This window comes from Cervus canadensis, chromosome 28, assembly GCF_019320065.1.
Source record: "Cervus canadensis isolate Bull #8, Minnesota chromosome 28, ASM1932006v1, whole genome shotgun sequence".
Classification (NCBI taxonomy): Eukaryota; Metazoa; Chordata; class Mammalia; order Artiodactyla; family Cervidae; genus Cervus; species Cervus canadensis.
Window position 1 is genome coordinate 32,082,869 of NC_057413.1, and position 14,883 is coordinate 32,097,751.

A 14,883-nucleotide genomic window follows, 5' to 3' on the forward strand; every position below is an offset into this window, starting at 1 on the left:
CCATGAAGGAAAACACCACACTTGGAGAGATAATCATGTCCTGAAAATATTAGTAGATTGAGGAATGAGGGAAACTCTCTCTGAGGAACAGACACTTCAGGTGGAACCTGAAGAAGCAGGTTTTAGCGAGGAGATAACTGTGGGCAGAGAGCATTCTAGTTGGAGGAAACAGCACGTGCAAAGGCCCTGAGTCTTGAAAGAGGGTGGGATGCCCAGGGACCTGGGCCTTCCCAAAGGCCAGTGTGGCTGGAACTTAGTGAGCAGGCCGAGAGCAACACCAGGGGAGATTTCTAAGCATGTGGGGCAGGTGGTGGCATGTTTGTGTTCTAAGGTCATCTAAGGACGACCCTGGCCCCATGTGGATAGGGGATGGTGGGATCGAGAGGGAGGATGGTGGTCATGCAGCTGACAGGAGAGGTGAGCCAGACCAGGGGAAGGAGAACAGTTTACACAGCTGTTTAGGAGGTGACTGAACAGGCCTTGGTCCAGTAAGGGAATGATTTTCCTCTGTTCGTACCATGGGGAAAATCAGGATCTAAAATTCTGTGCCCTATCCTCCTAGTTTGGTTCTGGGTGGGACACCACTATTATCAGTTTCTGGTTAAAATTGTTTGTCAGAAGAAATATATTCCTATTTAATTGCTCGCATGAAAATGTGAATTTTTTAAGGAAGTTCTTGTGTGCTGAATCAAGTACTTTGATGTTAAGTTGGGTGTATTTTATTTGTGCTATTCATTATAATCAAGGCACATTGTAAGCAGTGTGGAGAATAAATCTAATGATTGTAGAGTGGCAGAAGTGTCTAGAACAGATCTAGAAGACACGGTGCATCTATGTACATGGTACAGATCTGGAAGACACGGGACATATATTTTGCCTCTATTTTCAGGGTCTAGAGCAGGCACATACATTTTGTATTTATCTGTTCCTTTTAAACTCCACAGTAGATACTTAGTAATTCTGTACACCGGGTTTTGTTTTCCTTTTTTTTTTTTTTTTTTTCAGTTGTGGTTAAATTGGTTAATTGAGATGCAGGTTAAATTCCTGGGTCAGGAAGAGTCCCTGGAAAAGGAAATGGTAGCCCTCCCCAGTTTTCTTGCCTGGAAAATTCCATGGTCAGAGGAGCCTGGCAGGCTACAGTCCACGGGGTCAGAAAGATTCGGACATGACTGAGTGACTGAGCACACATATTGTCGAGTGTATCAGTGTATTCAAAACATTCATAATGTCATATAGTCATCACCATGACCACCTTCTCCAGAACTCTTCATCTTACAAAACTGAAACATGATACCCAGTAAACAATTGTAGATCTGATTGGAAAGGGTGATACTTATCTGATATCTAAAGAGACATATATTTTGTAGGGGAAAACCAAAATTTTTCCCCTTGATTTTCTTTTGGACACTGGGGCAACTTTCTCTGTGCTCACTGAAGCCCCTGGTCCACTTTCTTCCTGATTCACTACTGTAATGGGACTGACAGGATGAGCCAAAAGCTGTTATTTCAGTCATCCTTTAAGCTGCAACTGGGGCTCCATGCTGTTTTTTCACGAGACTCTGATTGAGCTAGAGTCTCCCTCACCCCTTCTGCCATGTAGGGGTGCAAATATTGTAGATATTTTTTTCTTATACATAGCTAATGGGAAATGTGAATGCCTGAGCGATCATAGTGAAAAATATTTTTCTTCCTCATTTATTCATCATGTTCCATAGCTTGAGAAATAATCTCTAAAGGTCTATGTATTTCTTTTTATGTCTGGCTATATCATTCTTCTACTGCCTCCATCCCTGTGGAACAATCTGCCTACACGTGACTCTATTCTCAGAAAACGTGGAGTTCATCTGCTTCTCAAGCGTTGGTAGCGGTTAAGGCTCAGAAACCCAGACTCACGCAGTCACGTTGGTGTAGCGGTCACTTGGTGGGTGACTAAAACTTCTGTCACTGACTTTGTCACCAGTTTATCTTTTACCCTCAGTAAAAGCTCCAAACACCCACATCAGTTTGGGTCCTGCCAAAGCAGTCGGCCTTATTTCCTTAGCACCCTCCTCTGCCCTCAGCTCTGCCTCTAACCAGCCAGACTGTAGGATCCCACAGCTGCGCGTCCTCACCTCCGGTCTTTGTATGTGCTTCTCCCCTCCATCTCCTGTACTTTTTCCTGTCCTTCAGGTATCTGCTTCCATAGCACCGCCACCAGAAAGCTGGCTGTATTGTCACAACGCTGGCTGTCCCTTCTGAATGTTTCATGTGCCATCTTTTATATCTGTTTTGTATTTAAGAGTCTGTATGGAAGTTGCCTGTTTGTCTGTTTTTCCAGTTGAGGGCATATCATTTTCCAGGATGGACCCGGGTCACCTTCATCTTATAATTGCAGTCCTTGTCCCAGCACCTTTGCACACAGTTACTGAGTAAATGGATGAAGAATGAGAAAACCAGAAACTCTGATACTCAGCCACACGTGCAACCATGAGCAGATTATAAAATTGTAATCTTGTATCTCATGTCATGCCATCTACAGATATATTTCATTTTTCGGAACAATAGGAAAGGCCTCAGGTTTTTTTGTTTTCTTGTTTGTTTGTTGTAAATAATACTTAGTTAACTCAGGTATTTTAGGTAAAGAATATAATCCTTTCCTTTTCTTTCCAGTTGATGCTGAATTTGCATCTGATACCTTTAGAGTGTCTCCTCGAGGATCTGCAGATGGGTCAAATGTGTATGATGACCGAATTTTGAAAACAAAAGCACAGTATAAACAGATTTTGAAGGAAAAATATATGATTTAGAAAGATAAGCAGTTGTCACCGAAACCACAGGAGAGCTTTTCAAGGCTTGAGGTGATGTCTGCTGAAAGGGTCACAGCTGAGGGGAAAAGATGTCCATCAGATTTGTCAACGTGAAGATCACTGGTGGCCTCAGCAGGAGCACTCGATGGTGTCCGAAGACACACAGGGTTGAAGAGCTAGAGGTGAGAAAGACAGAATTAACACCTTTAAAAGGTGAGGGTTCCTGGGACTTCCCTGTTGGTCCAGTGGTTAAGACTCTGAGCTTCCACTGCAAGGGGCAATCTGGGGGTCTGGAAAAAAGATGAGGGTTCCCATCCCTCCTATCTATATACAACAGAAACTAACTTTTGATTTTCAAAATAAAGTAAAATTTGCATGTGTGATAAAATTCAAGCAAGCCTTTTCTAAATTACCTTAAGCACAACAACATTAATTTATTGCCACTTTTCATGGAAATGACCTTTCCTATTCCTATTCCTCTTGGCTGGCTCTTGAAGTGCATCCCTGGTTTGTCTGTTAGGTAACTTAGCGGGGTCTGGAGACACACAAGAGGGGAGAACCGGGGGCAGGATGCCTGAAGAAGGGAGATTTGGGCTTTTTTACTTATTTATTTATTTTTAATGAGGAAGGTTTTTGCAAGTTTATAGGCTACAGATAGAGACCCAAAGACTTGGAGGCTAAAAATGCAAGTGATAAGGACTAATCAACGAAACAACAGGGTGGAAGATGGAGGTGTCCAGAGCACAGGGGGAACAGCTGAGGGTGTGGAGTGACCTCCCGTGTGCTACAGACAGAGGTGCCCCCTCTGAATGCAGTGGCTGCAGCAGTGTGGGACGGTGGAGCATGAGGTCTGAAGGAAGGGACAGGCATTGACTGTGGGCAGGGCAGGAGCGAAGGATGGACAAGAGGAGGGAAGAGAAAGGGGGAAGCTGGCGCCTTTGGGTTGGAACCTGCGGCCCCTGATTCAAGCAGCTGGGGGTGAAGTTGGATACAGCCTCTCCCTCAGCACTTTAACACAGGACTGAGTGGAGGAGGGACCGCCAACTTGGGGGGATCCTGCTGAGCCTCGTCTGGCCAAGGCCCCTTCCAGAAAGCTCCCACTCCCTGCTCAGGGCCCCCAGCGCACGCTGCTAAGATGCCTCCATCCGCCAGCCACCCGGAAGGATGGGACAACTGGAATGTTGAAATGGCTCCTACCCAGGCCTGTCTCAGCCTCTGAACTTCCTGCACCAGCCTGTGGTGGCTCTGGCTTCCTGTGTGAGTATTTGGAAAGGCAGAAATCTCTGCTGAAGGTGGGGGCTGACCCCTGGTGGCAGGGGGATGTGTGCAGAAGGCGCAGGTGGCTCCAGGAAGTATAGACATAAGAACAGAGGTGGCAATTGTGTTGGAAAGAGGGGCGGGCCAGGGGACACTCCTTTTATTCAGATTAAGTGTTTCCTGGATGGCCTGGGTGAGAATGAGGAAGTATATGGAGTGGCCAAAGCCCTCCACAAGGCTCCCTTTGCTGCCACCCTGGAGAGAACAGTTTCCAGAATCCTGGGTTCTGGCCCTAGAGAGACATGCTGGCAGAGCAGGGGTTAATGCCTCCTGGTCTGCCCTCCTATGAGGCCAGAATGTTCCACTCCAGGCTGAGGCAGGCGGCTTGGGGGAAAACTGCCTATCACCCAATGAATCAGCCATCACATTGAATTCAGCACCTTCAAAGCCTGAGATCAAGGCCAAGGCTGGGGCTGCAGAGAGCAGTAAGGAGGGAGGGGGAAGCAGGTTGCTAAGAGAGAAGCCTAGTTCTCTCTGCCTGAGTAACAGAAAGGGTGATACTGATGACTGGGGTGGGTTGATGATGTGCTTGGCACTCTCTGGAATGAGAAGCTAAGGGGACGGCTTGGTCTGTCCTTCTGTGTCCCCATGGGGATGAGAGATCATTGATCCGCAAGGCCAAGCCCCCAGGGTCTCAGGCTGCACTTCCAGGGTGCACAGACGGCCCCCTCCCCGCCTCGCTGCCCTCCTCCACCCCTGCCCTCGCCCCAGCTCTCCCCCACCCTCGCTGCCCTCCTCCACCCCTGCCCTCGCCCCAGCTCTCCCCCAACCCTCCCAGTGAGGTCACGTTGGTGCTGAGACACTTCCAGGGCTCTGCCCTACTCAGCGCACCCAGCTCCAATCAGCTCCAATCGCTGTCAGAGCTGGCGGCCCCTTCCCAGCCACATGGAAATCAGCTCCCCTGGAAGCTGGGCACCGTCTCTCAGGTACAAAGGGCTAGCCTATCCCACTTGCCTGAAACGGGAGCCAGTTCTGTGGTGCCATCATGCTCTGATGCTCGCCTGAGAACCAGGCTAAGGACAGTCTCCAGATGAGAACACTTCCAAATTCATGTTTAACTTTCTTCCTCTTGTCCTGTCTGGTTTCCCTCACTCATCTTCTCCCAAGAGCACTTCTTAAATAAATATAATAAATAAATAATCTCTTAATTAAGATTGATTCATTAATCTTAATTAATTTAATTAATTAATGTCTTGACTAATTTAAATTAATATTTAAAATAAATCTCTTAAATAAGAATCTTAAGTAAGAATCTCTAGAGCTTCCCTGGTGGTCCAGTGGTTAAAAATCCATCTTGCAAAACAAGGAACACCTCTTCAATCCCTGGTCCCGGAAGATTCCATATGCCTCGGGGCCGCAACTATTGAGCCTATTCCCTGCAAGCTGCACCAACTACTGAGCCCACGCGCAGCAACAACTGATGCCCACGCACCCTAGAGCCTGTTCTCCACAACACGAGAAGCCACCGCAATGATAAGCCTGCACACTGCAACTAGGGAGTAGCCCCCTCTCTCTGCGACTACAGAAAGCCCACGCATAGCAACAAAGACCCAGCACAGCAAAAAATAGTATTAAAAATATTTTAAAAATCTCCACTGCAGACTCTGTTCCAGGGACCCCACCCTATGAAAGCCTCTTGTTATCCATAATCAGCATCAACCACGATTTATTGCCTCTAAAAATTCAGCTTTACCCAGTACCTGAGTGAGTGAGTGGAAGTCACTCAGTTGGGTACGACTCTTTGTGACCCCATGGACTGTATAGTCCATGGAATTCTCTATGCCAGAATACTGGAGTGGGTAGCCTTTGCCTTCTCCAGGGACTCTTCCCAACCCAGGTTTCCCACATTGCAAGCGGATTCTTTAACAGCTGAGCCACAAGGGAAGCTCAAGAACACTGGAACGGGTAGTCTATTCCTTCTCCAGAGATCTTCCCCACCCAGGAATCAAACTGGGGTCTCCTGCATGGCAGGTGTATTCTTTACCAACAGAGCTATCAGGGAAGCCCACATAGTATCTAGCACCTTGTAATACATCCCTTTCTTTTCAAACTGAGTATTAGATTCTGTGGTTTGCACAAAGCACTTTCACTGATACAATGATTCACACCAAAAATAGTTGCAGCAATAAACACTCAAGGGAGTGAGAGTCTGGCATCCTTAGGGGTGAGATTGGTCATCCTCTCTGGTTGAGTTTGAAGGCAATGAAGATCCTATTAGTAGTAAAGGATGATATATGGGGAGGACTATTCATTTCTTGATTTTATTTTTTAAAATAATATAATGAGAACCCATGAGTTTGCTACTCATCCCAGGAGCTAAACTATTATCAGTAACTTAAGGTCTACCATGCACTCCTCTCCCATCCAATACTCGCCTCCCCCAAGAGGTCACAAATATCTGAGTGTTTTATCACATATGTTGATGCCTAAATAAGATACTGTTTTATTTGCTTTTGATCTTAGTGAAAAGAGTAGTCTTTTGACACTTGCTTTTCCACTCAAAATTATGATAATGAAGATTAGCCATGTTGTGGCACAAAAAGGAATATCATTTTCATTTTTACTGCTGTGTAGTATTCCATGTGCGAATACACCACAAACTCTCCATTCTGTGGTCAATGGGCGTATGAATTGTTCCTTTTTTCCTTCTCTCTTACAGACAGTGTTACTGGCAACTAGTTTGTTCTCTGTATTTGTGAATCTGTTTCTTTTCTGTTATATTCACTAGCTTGTTGTATTTTTTTAGATCCCAGCTATAAGTGGTGTCACACAATATTTGCCCTTCTCTGTCTGACTTATTTCACTTAACATAATGCCTTCCAAGTCCATTTATGTGGCTGCAAAAGGCAAATTTTCATTCTTTTTTATGGCTGAGATGTGGTATATATACCACATCTATAAAGTTCTATTTTCTTTACCCATTCATGTGTTAATATATATATATGAGTTTCTTCCACATCTTTGCAATTATAAATAATGCTGCTATGAACACTGGGATGTATGTATCTTTTTTAATTGGTGTTTTTTTTTGGGGGGTGGATATATATACCAAGGAGAGGAATTCCTGGTTCATGTGGTAGTTCTATTTTTAGTTTTTTGAGAAACCTTCATACTGTGTTCCACAGTGACTGTACCAATTTACATTCTCACCAACAGTGTACAAGGATTCTCTTTTCTCCACATCTTTGCCAACATTTTTTATTTATATTCTTTTTTGATGATAGACATTCTGACAGATTTGAGATGATATCTCATGGTGGTTTTGATTTGCATTTCCCTGATCGATTAGCGATATTGAGCATTTTTCATGTGCCTGTTGGCCCATCTGCATTTCCTCTTTGGAAAAATGTCTATTCAGGTCTTCTGCCCATTTTTTAATTGGGTTGTTTGATTTTTGTTTTTGATGTCAGATTGTATGAGCTGTTTACATATGTTGAATATTAATCCCTTGCCAATCAAATCATTTGCAAATATTTTCTCCTATTCAGTAAGTCATCTTCATTTTGTCAATGGTTTCTTTTGTTATGCAAAAGCTTTTATGTTTCATTAGGTCCCATTTGTTTATTTTTGCTTTTATTTCCTTTAAGAGGGGATAAAAAAATATTGCTGCAATTTATGTCAAAGAGTGCTCTGCCTATGTTTTCCTCTAGGAGTTTTATGGTATGCTGTCTTACAGTTAGATGTTTAATCCATTTTGAGGGTATTTTGGTCTATGGTGTTAGAGAATGTTCTGATTTCGTTGTTTTATATATGGCTGTCCAGTTTTCCCAGCTGCACTTATGGACAGACTGTCTCTCCCCATTGTATATTCCTGCCTCCTTTGTGGTGGATTAACGGACCACTCGTGTGTGGGGTTATTTCTGGGCTCTCTATCCTGTGCTGCTTATCTATTGTGTCTGTTTTTGTGCCAGCACCATTAACAGGTCTTGACTTTTAAGCATATAAAGTTCTTTCTAAAGATACCTAGCTAACATACTTTGTCTTAAAAACTGCATTAACTATCAACCTATTTTCATATTAAATTATTTGAAAGTTCTTTGTCAGTGTTTTGTACACAATCAACAGCTTTCAAATCATCACCGATTACTACAGCATTTTACTCATGAAAAATGACATATATATTTATACTTCAACTGACTGATAGAATTTCAACATATAAAGCAAAAGAAGTACATTTTCACTGAATTACATCTTAAATAACACTTACATATGAAATTGAATATTCAGACATTAATAATCAATCCAAGTTATGTGGCTACTATTTTTATGTTGACAAGATGTGATAGAAATATACACAGTCAGTCACACAGAAGTTTAAGGATGTCAGAAATGATATTGAACTAGGTTGAAGATGATTGTTTTGGGGTAGTGGCATTTGGGGCAATTAAAAAAAAACTTTTTTTAGTGCTTTCTGCATTGATTTTTTAGGAACATATTTCTTTTAATGATCATTTATTTAAGACTATTTCCATAATCATGATATCAAGAATTATTCACACTTAACCACAAAGAGTATTTTCATGTTACACTGCAATGTCAATGAAATATAGCATAAGACTAAAGCTTCACTTGGCATAAAGATCTACTCAGTAACATCTCTCTTAATAGCAGGCAGTCACTTGACTGTTTTTATCTTATTGGCATATAATTTAGATACAATAATGAGTACAATATCAATTTTAAATACATATATCCCATAGAGTCTCCACCCAGATCAAGAATAGAATAAGTCCAGCCTTGCAGAACACTCTCTCGTGGCTCCTGAATGTTAATACCACTTCCATGGGTGACCTCTACCTGGCCTCTCCCACTGTATTGGTTAGTTGTGCCAGTTTTTAACTTCCTATAATTGGAATAACACAGTATAGCCTCTTGCATCTGATTTCTTTTGGTCAAAATTATGTGAGGCTCACCTCTGTGGCTATACTGCCCATACATTGTTCCCTTTTTATTGCCGTGTAATATTTTGTTGTATGGACACATCGCAATGTATTTCCTCCTTCTGCTGCTGCTGGACTTCTGAGTTGTTTCCAGAGTGGGTGATCATGAAGACAGCTGCTGTGGACACGTTCACCCACACCTTCTGGTGGACAGAGGCACTCATTTCCATTGGGCACATATTCAGGAGGAGAATTGCTGGTCAGGGGTATATGTATGTTTAGTTTTAGGAAATATTGTGGGAGATTTCCAAAGTCGTTGTACCAGTTAACACTTGCACCAACAGTGTAAGATTGTCCTGGCTTTTCCTCATCCTTGACTTTAAGATACATGGTTTTGGGACTTCCCTGGAAGTCCATTGGTTAAGACTCTGCATTCCCAATGCAGAGGGCGAGGGGTTCAACCCCTGGCTGGGCAGCAAAAATCCCGCATGCTGCAGAGCAAAACAAAAAAAAGCCTAACTGGGTCAATAAAACTTAAATTTTTCATAAAATCTACATGATTTTGAAAAGACTGAAAAGTAAGTTTATCATTTTTAAATTTGAGGGGTATATGTGTATAGAAAGTAAAAGACATCTGCTTGTATATCTGATCTTTTAAAAAATTATTAGAGAATAGTTGATTTACAATGTTATATTAGTTTTGATCTTAGTAAAATAAAAATAATACCCCTAAATTCTGTCTTATAGTAGAGTTAAAATACATTCAATTAAAATTTTGAACTAAAATATTTTTTATTATTTCTTTTGAGGGTAGGAAAAGACTGATAATACCAAGAATTGAAAAACATACGAAGTCTTTGTGACAGTGGGTATTGGCAGTGGTGTACTGGTAACTAATTAACAACTGGCTCACTAGGAAAGAAAGTGTGATTTGTAGAAGTTGCCAACTTCTGTGGGATAAATACTTTTACCATGACTAACTCTCACACATTGTTGGTAAGGAGTGTAAATTGCTACAACCACTTTATAAAACCATTTGATGAAATCTGTTAAAGTTGAATGCACGCAAATGCTGGGACACAGCAATCCCAACCCTAAGTTTGTGTACCAAAATATTTATATTTTCAGGTCATCAAAAACTGAAAAACTAAAATGAATAAATAGTTGTGCATTCATGCAATGGAATACTATACAGCAATAGAAACATATAAGCTGCTATTACACATAACAACATGAATGAATCTCACACATACAAAAGCATACAGACTGTATAATTCTAACTATAAAAAGTTCAAAAACAAGCAAAACTACTGGGGTGGGGGAGTGGTCAGAAGTCAGGGTAGTGGTTGCTTTGAGAAGGACAGAGAAGGTAGTGATCAGGAACCTCTTTCCTGTATGTTTACTGTATGGACCGAATGTTTGTGTTCCCCCAAATTTATGTTCAGTTCAGTTTAGTGTTTATGTGTTAAAATTTATGTGTTGAAACCCTAACCCCTAATATGATGATATCGTTACTGAGTCCAAGCTCACACTGCTCACCACATGACAGGTGTCCCAAAGAACCATGTTACCCGGGTGAGAATTCAGGCTTCTTTCATACTGAAAGGGTAGGGGATGTGGCTGGTTGTTGCAAACTTCTTGGTGCTGACCAGACCCCAGAGGGAATGTGATATCCTTTGGTCTTGTCCACTCTAGGTCTCGTCACCATATTCCTATAAATCTCCAAAGGAGAAAAATTATCTCTATATGAAAGAAAATTGTTATATCTTTAATAGTCAAGCCTGGGAGTCAGAGCCCTGAAGAGGAGCTCTGATGTGTGTTTCAGGCTGTAGGCGGCTTTCCTTTCCAGGGTGCAGAGCCAGCAGGAGTAAGCACAGGAAGCAGAGCACAAAGTTTAGAGCTAAAGCAATAGCTCCGATACGGAGTCAGGTTTGTTCTCTGTTACATTATGAGGTGGGGCTTTGGGGAGGTATGTGCGTGGGTTTAGATGAGATCGTGATGTGAGGCCCCCATAAGGGGATTAGTGTTTTATGAGAAGAAACCAAAACCTTCTCTCTCCACCGTTCTCTCCCTCCCTCTCTCTCTCTCCCTTCATCCCTCCCCACCTTGTGTACACACAGCAAAAAGGTGACCTTCTGCAAGCTAGGAAGCCAGCAAGAAGGCCCTCACCAAGCACTGAATCTGCCAGCAGCTTGATCTTGGACGTCCCAGCCTCCAGAGATGCTAGAAATAAATGCCTGAAGTTTGAACCTCCCTGTGTATGGTATTTTCTACGACCTGAACAGTCTAAAACAGTTACGTTTGCACAGATGTGTTCAAGTTATAATGGTGTATTAATGAGCAATTTCAATTAAATTGTATTAAACTAATGGATTGTTCAAACACACACAAAACCAAAAAAATCTTAACATCACTATCAGAATAAATCAGTTTTTTTCAATGTCTCTTAATTCATATATAAATCTTACTGTATTCATAAGTGAAACAAATTATACCTTGGCCAGTTAAACACATAAAGACAGTTTTGCCAAGAGCAATTTAGGCTCATAGTAGAGCAATTCATTTACATACTTAAGAGAAGCCATTCAAGCAAACAACCTATTTTCTAAATCCCCAGATACTAATTTTTAATTTTTAACCAACTAGCTCTAAATGCAGTTGGATCAGAGGCAGTTTCTAGCTGGAAACAAAGAGCGTGCTACCATCTCAGAAGGAGAAAAAGTTAAACACATATTTAAAGACAAATATATTCACCATTAAGATGAAATCTCTAACTCATCTCTTCTTACATGCCCTTTCTCCCAAACCCTTCTATTTTCTCATCCTGACAAAAATATACTTTTATCTACTATGTGTATCCTCTCTCTTGGTCCTCCTCTTCTTTTACTTTGTGTTTTGTTTTTTTTTGTTAATAATGGCACAGCACTTTTTATTTCTTGTTCCCAGTGAATCCAGGGAATCAGTGGAATTGGAGCATTTCTCAGTTTAAGTGACATCTAGAATCACCCAGGCAGACATCCAGTTCTGCTTGGAAAGTTACTGGCTGTGCCTTTTTATTTAAATCACCTTAGTCCACGTCAAGTGAGGGGAAAGTTCCTATCTCCACAGCCTTAGATTTTCTCACATTTTAAATCAAATCCTTGGTTATTGCCATCAACTACTCCCACATCTTTCTTCTCTAACCATTCCTGATTTCTGCATGGTGAAGTTAGGCAAAGTTGCATAGCTCCCAACACACACACACACACACACACACAGTGTTGAGTTGCATAGCTCCCAACACACACACACACACACACACAGTGTTTCTTATGGACCTGCTTCCCAAACACTCTGAAGACCAACCCCTTGGTTAAAAAAACAACAAAAACCAACTTGCCACATCCAGTCTGATATTGTGCAAATTCACAAAGTCCCCACTAGAGAGCACTATAACCCCACCTCTGACGCCAAATTCCCCAAGGGAAACTTCCTCTTCCTATTCAGCCCACTCACATGCTTTCATCTGGTTACTCCTTATACTAAGCACCTAAGAAGGATTAGGTGATATGAATAAGGATGTACGTAGCATACCTATCTATCTATGCCCCTTGTCTCACACCCTTGGCCCTAGGGCAAGATAATTCTCACAATGCAGGCATTCTTTCCCTCAAGATGTGTGCAACTGACAACAGATGTATTATTAGTGAATTATTGATTTGACTTTGCTATATCCCTATCAATACTTTAGGAAAAGTTGAAAGGTTGAGTCCCGTCTTGGGTCATCATCCAAACAAAGAATTTGTCAACCATGGCAGTCCTATCTCAGGACCAGGCCAGATTCTATCTAGACTTAGTTCTGCTCATCACCAAGGTCCTTTCCTCCCTCCTACCCCACCCTTCACCCCAGGACCAGTTCTTATTGTTTTCTCTCACCAAGAAAATCACAACCATTCTCTCATTAGCCCACTCAAAAAACCAGATGACTAATGACTAATGCAATTGCTTTATCTTAGAAAAAGAAAAATGAGCAACTCCTTGTAATGAAAACGCTTCTGTGATTGTATCTTATGAACAAATACAATGTTGTTTCTTATTGCACATTTTAAAATAAAACCTGATATATCTAAATATAAACATTCAAGATGGTGGCTTTGAAAGAAGGGTGCATCTTTTTAAACCAGACTGCCTTGATCCAATTTTGGGTTTGCAAGTTACTGAACCTCTGGGCATCAGTTTCCTTAACTGTTAAAAGAGGAAAGTAAGAGTTCTACTCCAGAGAGTTGTCATGAAAAATTTGTCATTGTTATTGTTTAGTTGCTAAGTTGTGTCTGACTATTTGCAACCCTGTGGACTATAGCCCTCCAGGCTCCTCTGTCCATGGGATTTCCCAGGCAAGAGTACTGGAGTGGGTTCCATTTCCTTCTCCAGGCAATTTTCCTAACCCAAGGATCGAACCTTGGTCTCCTGAATTGCAGGCAGACACTTTACTGCTGAGCCACCAAGGAAGTCCTCATGGAGAATAGAAGAGTTAATATATTTACGTGGTGTTCTGCAAAATGTGGATGGTCAGGTGACCCAGGTTTAGCCAGTCAGAGTCATTTCTTTGGGATTTATAGGTATTTGTCTCTTTTCCTCAGAAATGACTATACCTGCATGACATGAAGAGACCGGCTGAGACCTGGGACCTGGGACCCTTTGCTGCAATGCTTACATCTGGAGAAACGTTCCTGGAGCAACAAAAGTACGAAGAAACTATAAGGCATGAGAAATAACCATGCACAGGCAGTTTGGGCAAATTATGGACAAGACATAAAAAGGCCAGAAACCACTGCCACTTCGAAAAAGCTGGGAACAAAAGCAGGGTGTTCTACATGCCGCCTGCACTCAAGAGCACCCAGGGGTGGGCAAACCATCCAAGCCACCCCTCTGGCCCAACCCCTGGACACAGCCCTAACTTCACCCCAAGTACGGAACCACCTTGCCCTCCCTGCTCAGGGAGCCAGCAAGGGAAACTTATTTGTTTTTATTTCCCCTTGCTGCAGTAGAAGCCCCAATAAAGTCCTTGCCTGAATTTCTTGTCTGGTCTCTTATTTTTTATTGAGTAAGGGAGGCCAGTACTTTGGCCAACTGATGTGAAGGGCCGACTCATTGGATAAGACCCTGAGGAGGGCAGGAGATTGAGGGCAGGAGAAGGGACACCGGAGGATGAGATGGTTGGATGGTGTCACCAACTCAATGGATGTGAGTTTAAGCAAACTGCAGGAGATAGTGAAGGATACGGAAGCCTGACATGCTGCAATCCATGGGGTTGAAGAGTCGGACACAACTTAGCGACTGACCCGCAAGGAAGGCCAAGAACCCTGGTCAGTAACTATAAGACAGGAGCGCTTTTGGCCATGTTGTTTCCTGAGAGGGAAGAAGCCTGTCTGACGTAGAAACTGTAACAAGAAAGGGAGAGAACGTCTGAGTCACTGAATTTAAACCTGCCCTTGTTCTCTCCAGGACTGAGTCAAAAACCACACCTACTCTGTGCCAGGCCCAATTCCAAACACTTGACAAGAGTCAGCTCAGCAGTCCCAGCACCCCAGAAGGGTACCACCTGGGTACTCCACGTTAGACATAAGAAGACTCACCCAGAGTCACAGAGGGCAGGAGCTAGGATTTCAGCTTGGCAGTCAGGTGTCAGAGTAGGCCCCCACACTTAGGTCCTTGTGGACTGTGGAGGAACATCCTGGCTCTACATGTTACATGCTAATAGCACACCTTCCCCTCAGATGTGACGACCAAACGTGTCTCCACACACAGCCAAACGTCCCTGGAGGGGCGGGACAAATTGCCCTAGTCAAGAACCACTGCTATTGCTCGGCTGGCCAAGAACTCATTTTGAATCGCTCTGAGTCACCAGATCCTGTGTTAGC

At 42.6% G+C, this 14,883-nt stretch overlaps 1 long non-coding RNA gene across 1 annotated transcript; it reads left to right on the forward strand.

Moving 5' to 3' along the window:
* Window positions 1–3,546: 3,546 nt before the first annotated feature.
* On the forward strand, window positions 3,547–14,021 carry LOC122429485. The gene is made up of 3 exons (XR_006266044.1): window positions 3,547–4,043; window positions 11,104–11,277; window positions 13,603–14,021. It is a non-coding gene; the product is annotated as an uncharacterized LOC122429485 (long non-coding RNA).
* The last annotated feature ends 862 nt before the right edge of the window (window positions 14,022–14,883 follow it).